The sequence below is a fragment of the Pinus tabuliformis genome, chromosome 2_2, assembly GCF_031772625.1.
Source record: "Pinus tabuliformis cultivar Carrire ecotype Pingquan chromosome 2_2, CPIR1, whole genome shotgun sequence".
Classification (NCBI taxonomy): Eukaryota; Viridiplantae; Streptophyta; class Pinopsida; order Pinales; family Pinaceae; genus Pinus; species Pinus tabuliformis.
In genome coordinates, this window is record NC_142300.1 from 880,730,374 (window position 1) to 880,743,243 (window position 12,870).

Consider the following 12,870-nt stretch of genomic DNA (forward strand, 5'->3'; position numbering starts at 1 on the left):
TGGGACCCCTTGGCTCCCCTTTTAAGTTACAATGTTGTGCTACTAGAGAGTGACTTTATTCATAAAGTGAGTTATGTCCCCCCTTTCCTCACTTTTTTATATTTATTAATAACTATAGAAGAAAAAATTGAGCAAAATCGAATATTCCAATTAGCCATAGCTAATTAGGAATATTACAGTGTCCCCTAGCAAAATGTTGCTTGTCCTCAAGCAACTGAAGTGATGGATGCTGCAAAATTTTCTCACTCTCCCAAGTGGCATCCTCATCCGATAAATTCTTCCACCTCACTAAGAATTCCCGGACTGTCCTGCTCTGTAGCTGCCTCTCCCTGGTATCAATAATAACCTCTGGTTGCAACACCAAATGCCCCTCATCATCCGTGGGTGGTAGCTATCAGCATACAACTTCTGCTGGTTCTGCGCTGTAGCCATATTATCCTTGAGAGCTCGTAGGATATCCTGACTCTCTTAGATCCAAATCTTGGCTCTCGGAGCCTTGCTAGCACCAAACATCACGTCAGCAAAAGATAAAAGATGATATCCATACAAAGCATAGAATGGTGACATACCAATGGACATGTGATGTGTAGTGTTGTAGCAGTACTCCCCCAGATGCAGCCACTTCAGCCATGCTCGCTGCTGCCCACTGACATAGTTACGCAAGTAGCCTTCCAACCACTTGTTAACTATCTCCGTTTGCCCGTCCGTCTGTGGGTGATAACTGGTACTCGGTGTCAACTCCATCCCCACCAACCGGAAAAGCTCCCGCATAAACCCGCCTATGAAACGACTGTCCCTGTCACTGATGATGGTCTTAGGAAGACCATGTAGCCTGAAGACCTCTCTGAAGAACAACTCGGCCACCTGTGCTGTTGTGTAGTGTGCGGATATGGCAAAAAAATGTGCGTACTTTGTCAGTCGATCAACGACGACAAAGATACAATCCTTGCCCTGCACCATGGGCAACCCTGTGATGAAGTCCATCAAAATACTCTTCCATTTCCCCTCCAAAATGGGAAGAGGCTGTAATAATCCTGCAAGATGGCTCATCTCCCCCTTGTTCCTCTAGCAAACATCGCACTCCAGGATATGTTGGAGTACGTCCTCCTTGAGGCCCTTCCATGAGAACCTCTCTCTAATGGCCCGTAGGTTTTGGTAAACCCTTGATGGTCGGTCAATGGTGAATCATGTGATGCCTGAAGTATCTTCTTCTTGAGTTGCGATCCCTCAGTCAAGACGATCTGGTCCTTATAGTAGATGATCTCATCGCTCACCCTGTACTTGTCATCCGCCACCTGCCCATCCAGAATCTCACATGCAAATCTGTCCTTGGAGTACTCTACTAAGAGTCGAGCCCTCCAGTCTGTGTCCAAGCTCATAAGAGACAATGTGGCTGGTCTACGTGAAAGGGCAACTGCTACCACGTTGTTCTTACCCTTGACATAATCAATGTCAAAGTCATACGCTTGGATCTTACTTATCCACTTCTGCTGCCTCTCCTGTAGCTGTTTCTGCTCCAAAAAGAACCTGAGGCTGTTGTGATCAGTCCTCACCCTGAACCTGTTACCCACTAAATACTGTCGGAATTTGGCCAATGCATGCATAATGGCCAGCATCTCCTTGTCGTATATAGAATACAACCTCTCATGCGGAAGGAGCTTCCGACTCTCAAAGGCTATAGGGTGACCTCCCTGCATCAACACTGCGCCGATCCCCTCTCCCGACGCATCACACTCCAAAACAAATGGCTGTGAAAAATCCGGCAATACAAGCACTGGGCAGCTGCTCATAACCTCCTTGAGCCTGTCAAAGGCTCGCTGTGCTGTATCTGACCAACTGAATGCCCCCTTCCTCGTCAAATTTATCAGGGGTGCAACAAGCTGTGAGAAACTCTTGACGAACTTCCGGTAGTAAGTACAAATACCAATGAATCCCCGAAGTTCTGTCACGTTCCTCGGCTCTGGCGAATCTCTGATGGCCCTGATCTTCTCTTCGTGGACTCTCACTCCATCTACCCCTATGATGTGTCCCAAGTACAACATCTCCGTCAACCCAAACTCACACTTGGAGAGCTTGGCATAGAACTGCTGCTCCTCCAAGATGCGCAACATTGTCTCATTGTGCTGGAGATGCTCCTCCCAAGTCTTGCTGTAAATGAGAATGTCATCAAAGAACACCAACACAAACTTCCTCAAGTGACTGCAGAAGATGTGATTCATTCAGGGCTAGAATGTAGCTGGGGCGTTGGTTAGCTCGAAGGGCATCACCAAAAACTCAAAGTGCCCATAGTGACACCTGAAGGCGGTCTTGGGAATGTCCTGCTCCCTCACGCGAATCTGATGGTACCCAGATCTCAAATCAATCTTTGAGAAGAACCGTGCTCCTCTCAACTCATCCATCAACTCATCGATCCTGGGTATGGGGTACCTGTTCTTCAGGGTCTTCTTGTTCAGGGCCCTGTAGTCAATGCACATCCTCAATGTGCTGTCCTTCTTCTTCACCAACACCACGGAAGAAGCAAAAGGACTCATGCTCGACCGAATGTGCCCAAGAGCCAGCAACTCCTGAATGGCCTGCTCAATCTCATCCTGATAGGCCTTGGGATGCCTATAGGGGGTAGTAATCACTGCCTGTATGCCCTGCTCAAGCTCAATGGTGTGCTCAAACCCCTGGTCCGGTGGCTGTCCCAGCGGAATCTCCCCAAACACTGTGGCATACTGGTCAAGGATGGACTGTATCTCTGGGTGCACCGTCTGCCCTGTAGTCCCTACCTCTGATGCACGTAGCTCCACTACCCACTCTACGTCTCCCTTCCGGAAGACTGCCTCCATTCGATGAGCCGAAACAGTCTGAGGCGGATATGTGTGCTGTCCCCGTATCTTCTCATGCCTCCCTGTCTTCTCATCATCCCACTCCATCTCTAGGGCCTTCCAATCTGTCGTGACCTTCCCTAGAGTGATAAGCCACTGAACACCCAGTGTCATGTTGGTGTCCGGAATATCGACCACGAAAAAGTGGTCAGTCAGTGTGTAGGTGCCCATCGTCACTGATAACTCTGGAACATAACGAGCACACACCATGGTCTGATCTCCTGGGACCAAAACTGAAAAGCCATCGAAGCTCTCTGTCTGTATACCTCTCCGCTAAACCATTTGTGCATCGATGAAGTTGTAGGTTGCCCCATTGTCAACCAAAACTGATACTCGCTGGCCACGTACTGTCCCCCGTACGCGCAACGTCAGATACTTGGGAACTCCTCGCAATGCTGCAAGGGCCACTCCGGTAGGTGCAACTCCTGAATGGCCCGCTTAATCTCATCCCGATAGGCCTTGGGATGCCTATAGGGGGTAGTAATCACTGCCTGTATGCCCTGCTCAAGCTCAATGGTGTGCTCAAACTAGCTCCACTGCCCACTCTACGTCTCCCTTCCGGAAGACTGCCTCCATCCGATGAGCCGAAACAGTCTGAGGCGGATATGTGTGCTGTCCCCGTATCTTCTCATGCCTCCTTGTCTTCTCATCATCCCACTCCATCTCTAGGGCCTTCCAATCTGTTGTGACCTTCCCTAGAGTGATAAGCCACTGAACACCCAGTATCATGTTGGTGTTCGGAATATCGACCACGAAAAAGTGGTCAGTCAGTGTGTAGGTGCCCATCGTCACTGATAACTCTGGAACATAACGAGCACACACCATGGTCTGATCTCCTGGGACCAAAACTGAAAAGCCATCGAAGCTCTCTGTCTGTATACCTCTCCGCTCAACCATTTGTGCATCGATGAAGTTGTGGGTTGCCCCATTGTCAACCAAAACTGATACTCGCTGGCCACGTACTGTCCCCCGTACGCGTAGCGTCAGATACTTGGGAACTCCTTGCAATGCTGCAAGGGCCCCTCTGGTAGGTGCAAAGGCTGCACCACTTGTTGGTGGTGGTGGAGGTGGCAAAGGATCCTGCATGACATGACTATCTCCTACCTCCACATCATCCCCCTCATCCTCTTCCCCGCTGCTCTCGGAGAAGACCTCAATAAAATTTGCTTTGCTAGCAGCACATCTATGTCCCAGTGCCCACGGCTCCTGATAGGTAAAGCACAACCGATTCTTCTTCAACTCCCTCCTGGCATCATCATCAATCTGTGCTCGTCCTGGGTTCCCCTTTGGAGGCGGAATCCTCAAATCCTTCCCCTTAGCTTGGAAAGCATGCCTTTAGGGTTAAGGTGTCCGGGTCTTGGGTAAGGCATCCTGTAAGTCCCGGGTCATACTAATAGCATCTTGGAGTGTGGCTGGTCTAGTGGATCTGACTAGACCCCGAAGTGGCTCTACGAACCCCTCAACAAACATGTAGATCCTCCGTGCTGCTGATAGATCTGGCACCATCACTGAAATCCTCAAGAAGTCTGCAATGTAGGTCTCTGGGTTCTCGGTCTGTTTGAGCCTCGTCAGCTCAACAAAGTGTTGTTCCAGATCCCTCCGGTCAAACCTCTCCATCAATCTCCTGGTGAACTCGGCATATGTCGTCACTGTGGAATGTCCGAGTGTAACCAACCCATGGAACCACCAGTCCTGGGCCTCACCATCCAAATGTAATGTTGCCACCTTGATGGCCTCTGTCTCCGATATTTGGTTAAGTTGGAAATAAATGTCCAGCTCCTCCACCCAAGACTTTGTTGAATTGTTTGATGAGCCATCAAACATAGGCAAGTGAAATCTACTAGCTGTGCGGTGGGTGTCTCCATCATGATAATGCCGGTATCCTTTGTGATGGGCGCAGGGTCTACTATCCCGCTGGAGTTGAACAAAGTCTCTGAATGAGAGAGCATCCCTGAACTCCTGCCCATAGGCCTTGTACTCCGCAAAATGATCGTCCATATGACCGAGCTCTGCCTCCTGCTATGCTCCGCCCCCCTTGTCTGCTCTTAGGAAAGTGGGCATGGTAGAGCGTATAGGGGCATGTGAGGCCACCTGCTGAGTAGTATCACGCTGAGTGTCACCCTGCTCTGGAAAATGGTGAGATGCACCCGATCCCTCTCCAACCTGGAAAACCCTTGGGCTCTCACGCTATCTAGCTTCCACCGCTGTGAATCTCTGCCCTATCACCTCGCTCTGCGTCGACAGATCCTGCACTGATTTGAGGAGCATGTCCGCAAATTTCTTCTCGTCATCATCTGCCATCGGATCCTCCTGCTCTGCGTCCACCACAGGCTCCTCCTGTTCTGTGTTCACTACAGGCTCCTCCTGTTCTATGTCCACCACCCGAACACAGTGTCCCTCTCCGTAGGTGTTTTCCAATCTACGCTCAATATCTCTGTATTTCCTACCTTTGTAATAGATGTAGGGCTTCGCCCTCAGTGTCATAGACTGCTAGCTCCACAAGCTGAGCGAGATCTATGCTCTGATACCACTGTAATATCCCCTATCAGGGGTATCCCTCAAACACAAGCAATATAGTAGTCGGGGTGCTCAAAGAGATAAAACAAAAATAACAGTAGTGCAACATACAATAATATATACATGGAATATAAGCAGACACTGGAGAAATGCAGAGAGAAATGCTAAGCGATTTTATTATACTGAGTAATAGAAAGAGTACAAGAGGTGATCATTCAGTTAACACCTCGACTTACACAAGGCAAATGAAGAAATACACTCAAAATGGTAAGGAAATGGCCTCTCTCTGAACTGCTTCCAAACTGCCGAAGAACAACTGTGCTGCTGGAATCAAATGAGGATTTGGGGCTGTTCCCCTCCTCAGAAAATGCTGAAACTCTAGAATTAGCCTCTGCTCAATAAATCCAGAAAAGCCCATAAAGCTTTTCTAAAATCACTGACCCTAAAAATCACCCCCTTGGGGATCTACGTAATCCCTCAAGGCTCTGCGCTACTCCTGAAGAGAATCCTTCAAAACTCTACCTGAAACTCTGCCAAAATCCTCCAATATGCAAGGGTTGATTCCTTGTTCAATCTCCAAGCTCAAATCCTTCACAAAACCCCAATCCGGAGCTCCTACCAAAAGTAACTGTGTCCTCCCCTCTCAAGATTGCGTAGTCATCAAAATGCTCAGCGCCTCCTCAATTCCAGAAATCACTCCTCTTGCAAAATACCGCTGAAGCTACCTTGCCCGAGCAGGCACTCGAAGTCCCCCGGGGCTAAGGGTGAGATCTCCGAATGGAGACACTCGATGCACTAAACAGTGCTGCAGACAGGCTAAACAGCCAGCGTGCTCTAAGTCGAAGTGACAAGCTCAAATGCAACATAATCGAATGATCAAAATGAGGAGGCTCCTCTTTCCTTTATAGCATCGGCCTCTCTCAAAACCCTAAGGCCACCTCCTCCAACGTAGCCTCTCTCTTGCCACGTGTTCCTTCTCATCTGTGCAGTCCCTCCAAGTGTTTACGTGGGTCCCTTCTCTACGTGGTCCTTGGGCCCCCTTGGCTTCCCTTTTAAGTTACAATGTTGTGCTACTAGGGAGTGAATTTATTCATAAAGTGAGTTATGTCCCCTCTTTCCTCACTTTTTTTTATTTATTAATAACTATACAAGGAAAAATTGAGCAAAATCGAATATTCCGGTTAGCCATAGCTAATTAGGAATATTACAAGTGTAGACACTTGTTGGATGCAGAATTAAATTTCACATCCAACGAGTACCCATTATGCATACTTCTAAGAAGACCCACACTGATAAAAAAATGAAGATACATTAAGAAAAATAGTTTGTTTGTTTTTTGTTTGTTTTTTTTTTTTTTCCTTCAAAATTCATCTCTTATTTTATTATTTTCCTATTATTTTATTATTTTTCCTTAAGAGGCCACTTTTAGGCTGAATTTTCCTCTAATGTATGTATATATTGTGGGATCCTTGGTGTTCTTGATAGATACCCAATCAGTTATATGCCTTGCTATGAAGACTCTAAATCGACCTATGGATGAACCTCATATATTAGATAGCTGCTTATTGAAATATCTTTGTGATTCTATTATCTATAATGTGAGGTACACTGCTGGAATCTAAGATTCCATGAATATTCTGATGTTGGCTTGGTTGGTAATGTGATGAATGGAAAGAGCACATCTAGTGCTATATCTCTTGATTCAGTTACTCTGGAAGCACTATTGACGTTGAATGTATATAGCAACAAGTATAGCTTATGAAGACATAAAACTCTTCAGTGGGCCATTTTGATATAGTACATTGGAGAGCTACCAAGCTTCATCATTATTGATTGGATGAGCAAATTACTGTCATCCTTACATAGCCTCTTGGTAAGATCTTCCTTCAGGAAGAGGTTGGAAGTCATGGATAGACCTTATTAAGAGGATCTTGGTTAAACATTGAGCTCTGGGAGCTCCTGGGGGCCTGGGGTATTTCTTGATGCTATGAGCGACCATAGGGTGAGTGCTTCACCTTCCCCTATAGTACCACTAGGTACAGGGTGAGTGGTTCACCTTCCCTTATGGTGGTTGTCATGTATGTAGGGTGAGTGGTTCACCTTCCCCTACAATTAATGAGATATGCATAGGAAGAGTGGTTCACCTTCTCCTGTGGCATATGAGTAGGATGTGTGGTTCACCTTCTCTTGTAGATACCTTGGTGAGAGATGCATATAGGCACTTGCTTTTCGTCACATGTGAACCTGTCAGTGGGATGCGGTTCATCCTTTCCCCACATGTAGGATGCTCATTCCCTACGATCAATGGTTGACATTTCTGTGGGACGTGGTTCATCCTTCCCTATGTGTAGGATCCTTCCTACGATTGTTTGTTGGCATGCATGTAGGATGTGGTTCATCCTTTTCCTACTCTCGGTTGTTTGCATGCGCGTAGGATGTGGTTTATCCTTTCCCTACGATGGTTGTGACATGTGACTGTAGGATGTGGTTCATCCTTTCCCTACGTGTGGTTGTGAGAAGGGTGTGATTTATTCTTTCCTTCTTGTTTCCCTGACATCATCCTACCCATGTAGTCTGGGACACATCGGAAGTACTTCTCATATGGCCAATGAGTTGGGAAAAGTGGTTAGGGACCATAGCACTACCGATGGACACATCGTGTACTGGTGTACTCCGTATGTCTAGGATGCATGATGGTCAATCAATTTGACCACATGGGATCAAATCCGATTGGTGTTCGACCCTTAGTTATGTGAACTGGCTTTTGTCAGTGAAGAGTGGCAAGGTCATGTGACTCACTTTCAATTGATTCTTCTTCATTATCTATATTAGTGTTCAACAAAGTTGAGACGAGATGCAAAAATGGTTCATGATGATAGGATGACATGATGATTGATGGATTGACAGGTTGATTCTCCCTAGTTGAGAGGGAGTGTTAAAATTAGCAACTGCAACCAAATTCCACTTTGGACAAGACTTTTGAAGAAGATAAGTATGACATTGAATTCCTCTTTTTGAGAGGACCAAAATTGACCTCAAGATCATCAAATTTGTATAAGGAGAAATGGGTTTTTGAATTTATGCGCACTCATATGCAAATTATCAAGGTCAACCTCACCTCCACATAAGCTTAAATGTCATATCTCTTAACCCTCACCAATTTGTATATATAGAGGTGTCCTCCAACCTCATTTGAGATATCAAAAAGAGCAATCACATCTAGATATCTACCTCTGGAATTACGCAAGACCGAGGTAGACCCAAAACACGAGTTTGGGGAGGATTGTCTTGATGATTTTGGTGCAGATCCCTTGGAGGAGCCGGGCTGAGATGTCTAAGGCAAGTGTGGGCAATTCTATGCTTGTTTTAAGTGTTATTTATCTCTTATTTAGGGCCACAGAGCTCGCTGTAGCTACAAGAAGGTTGGAGTCACTTGTTGGAGGGTCGAGAGGCCTAGTGTTGGCTCTATTCTCTAAACCACAGGCATAGGAGTACACCGCAGCCTGGATAAAGGGTGTAACCCTTGGAATAGTGGTCATAACTCTTTATTGTAACATATCGATGAGCTGTAGTGTGGCCCAGGAGGGTATACATGGTGTCTTGATTTTGTATTTTGTTGCAAGTTGATTCAGAGTCTAAGGGAGGAAGGCTGCAACCTTCTAGAACAATGTTGCTTCAAGATGAGCCATAGGTTTGAAGTTAATTTGGTCATAGTTTATCCCTAAGGGCCAATGAAGGGTAACACCTTTATTGTCTTGCAAAGCCGCGATTAAGAGGAGTTCTAATGCAGATAGAAGGGACATCAGTGATTCACAAACAACCCTAACTAGATCAACCCTCTTCAATAATATGTCTCCAGGTCATGGCAGGATTGTAATTTTTGAATAGGCCATCTATTTGTCTAAGGGTTACGATGTTAGACCAAATTGGCAAGTTTGTTTTGACTTTACATTTTTGTACTCTTTTCTCTCTCTTTTTGTTGAACATTTGATAAATTGATAATAAGAAGATTTGATCAAGGGTTTTCCCCATCTTGGGGTTTTTCCCTGGCTCGAGACAATTTCATATGTTATCTTGTCTTGACTTGTCTCCTGCATTTATCATCTATGTTCTTTCTTTAGTGAATGTAGTAATGTCTTATGTGATTGCTAATGGAAATGAATTGAAGTGAAATCGGGCTATGTGGATCATTGAAATCCCTGTCCTAAGCAAAGGATATGTTAACCTAAATTTAACAACTCTGAAATATGTCATTGATCTAAAAAATAGGATATATTGATTTCACAAGTACACGTAGTTGTATTCTTGCATTGTTGAATTGATCTCTGTCTTCCTTTATTTCAAGTTAATATCTTTAAGATCACTTATTATATTTTCTTTGGTCTTTCAAGGATCTGTATCTCCTCTTATTATGAGATTTATTTATAAAAGAATAATTAGCTCGTGTCTACATGATATTGCATACTTTCAATATGGGACATTTCATCACATCTGAGCAATTGTTCTAGAACAAGGGATTTGTCAACACATTCCACTTTTGTTTGGTTTGTGCGCAGGTATATTTTGTTTCACTACATCATTATGTACTTGTTTCTAGATTGTTCTTATCCAAGGTCCAATGCCAAAGATGTTGTATGTAGTCCCTGATGCTATTCTTAGTTATGATCTATTCAACTTTCCCATGAACCACATCTGATCTTTCTGGGTTACAAGTGTACTTCCTTTCTGTACTTTTTTTTTTGCACAAGAAAAAACCAACAAAACTTTCATTAAGAAACAAAAGTTGTTACATTTTCAACACTCTAGTGATCCTTGATTTCTGTATGAAACAATAGTTTGCCGGGGAGAGAACAAACAAGGAAAGCAAGAGAAGGGAAATCTCATAGAGAGCCTTACTAGAAACCCTGAAAAATGCATGTGATCTTCACTACCCTAATTCAAAAGTTGTTACATTTTCAACAATCTAGTGATTCCTGATTTATATATGAAACAATAGTCTGTAGGGGAGAGGAAAAACAAGGAAAACAAGAGAAGGGAAATCTCATAGACAACCTTACTGGAAACCCTCAAAAATTCCTACAATCTTCACTACACTAATTCCTATCTGACAGGACTAATTGCCAAAAGCCTCTCATAAAATGACTACATAATATGAATAGACTTGTGAGAAAAAACATAAAATGACTACATATATATGAATAGACCTGTGAGAAAAAAACAAAAGAGAACCATGAGCACCTTCTACCAAATAACTAACCCAAAGCTTGATTGGTCATTGAAGTTGCAAAAGGGAAGTTGAAAGACGCAAACCTTCAGATCTTGAAACTCCTAGAGCTACAGAGAGAACTAGCGATGAAGGATTTATAGAAGAATTCGCCTAATGAAGCAGACCGACCACCTTTTGAGAGGTGATATGCCACCAAATTTTGCTATGTATATGTGGGAGAAGCTGATGAGCTTGAAGGACATTGACAAGTCTCTGATCAGTTGCTTCCAGTGATGTAGGGAAGGTAGACCGAAATCAATTTGACCTTGAGCCAACTCATTGACTGATTTAGAGTCACCTACAACCAGAGGCTCCTCAATAGCCAACCAACTAGCGCACTGCAACACACCCCATAGAGCTAACAATTTTGCCCTGCTATTGGAACCATCACCCCCAAACTAGTAGAACTGATAGGGCTGGGCAAAGTTCAATACAATTTGCACCCCACACCCACATACCCCTTTTGATGAAGCTCCATCAAAGTAGCCCACTGGTGACGACAACCCAATTTCCCTGAAAATAATTGTTCTCCTATGTGACTTTGGTCTCCAAGGACCAATCTCTTGGAAATATGCCACAATATTCAAGCTAATGGACCTCACTTCAGGGACAAAATGTTCAAAGATGATAACATTTTGACTTTGCCATATTCCCCAAAAGATATAAAGAAGGAGCACCTTGAACTCATTCTGTCCATCGAATCACTGTGAGAGACATGCTAATAGAGGATATGTCCACATCTGTGTGAATTTTGAGCAACATGAGAACCTTGTCCTAGATTGATACAACAATTGGACAAGTGAGAAAGAGGTGAGAAATTACTTCTTCTACCCTACCACACATGGGGCATCTATTTGGCCCCTGGAAGAATCCAGTTGTGTAACACCAACCATAAAACACTTTAATTTTATGAGAGCCTCCCATCGCCACAATTGTGCCATCCATTAAAAAAAGAGAGGATTCCCATGGCCTTGTGTGATATATGTGTATATTTCTTTAACCAAAATGTTCCCTTCTAAAGTACGCCCTCCCTAAGCCAAAATGTCCTCTTTTTCTGATGGCACAATGCTAGGGTGGCGAAGCCAATATCTGTACCCCTCCCATTCTTCCTCAAATGCCATTAGAAGCCTAAGATCTATAACATGCGACCAATTTTGTGGAACAAGCATTAATTGCCGAAAACAACTTATTTGATTAAGAAAATGGTGACCTGAGAGATTAAGAAAATGTATAATGGGTGTCGAGAGCATATGAGCTCCCTCCATACCTTTGATTGCATCAAGCCCTATGGAAATCTTGTCTCCCTTGCCAACCTCCCACCTCAGATTGCCACAGAGCCAATGCTTAGCCTTCATCAAGCTTCTCCATATATGAAAGGCCTCTCTTTTCTAGAGCTCCTGCACTAACCCAATCCTCGAGATTTAGGTTGTTAAGATATTTATCCTTATGAATTGTCGCCATAATCCATCACCTTTGAACACTCTCCAAAGGTTTTTAACAAGAAGAGCAAGATTAAAGCATTCTATGTTCCTGATGCCCCAACCCTCGTCTGCCTCATATCTGGATATAATTTCAAGACACTCCAAGTGAAGTCCTTTGGACTTTCCAACTCCTTCTTAGAGGAAATTTTCAATTATAACATCTATCCTTTTAGTAACAACGTTAGGTAATCTAAACAGGTGCATCTAGTAGATGGATATGCCTTGTAGAACAACTTTGATCATAATCAACCATCCCCCCACATGAGCCACTTATTTTCCCATAGGGACAACTTCTTCTCAAATTTTTTAATGAGCCAATCCCAATCCTGACATTTGTATTTATTTGGCTTCAAAAGAAATCCCAAGTACCTAAAGCCAATGACCATCGAAATCACTTTCACCTTGAATAGAATTGCAGTCTCCGATGTTACCTCCACATCGAAGCAATTAGTGATCAATTCAGACTTCTCTTTGTTCATGATAAGCCTCGATGCTACCCAAAATTTGTAAGTATCTGGTGAAATGTACTCCATTCAACTATGTTAGCTTCCCCAATTAAGAGCACATCGTCTACAAACATGAAATGTGAGATTCTAGAAAGTCGGGAGACCTTGCAACCAATAATTGATCCTCGTGCCTTGGCAACACTGATCCCTCTACTCAAACCAACAATGACCAAAATGCATAGTAAGGGCAATAATGCACAAACCTGATGTAAACCCTTGGTGATCCTAAA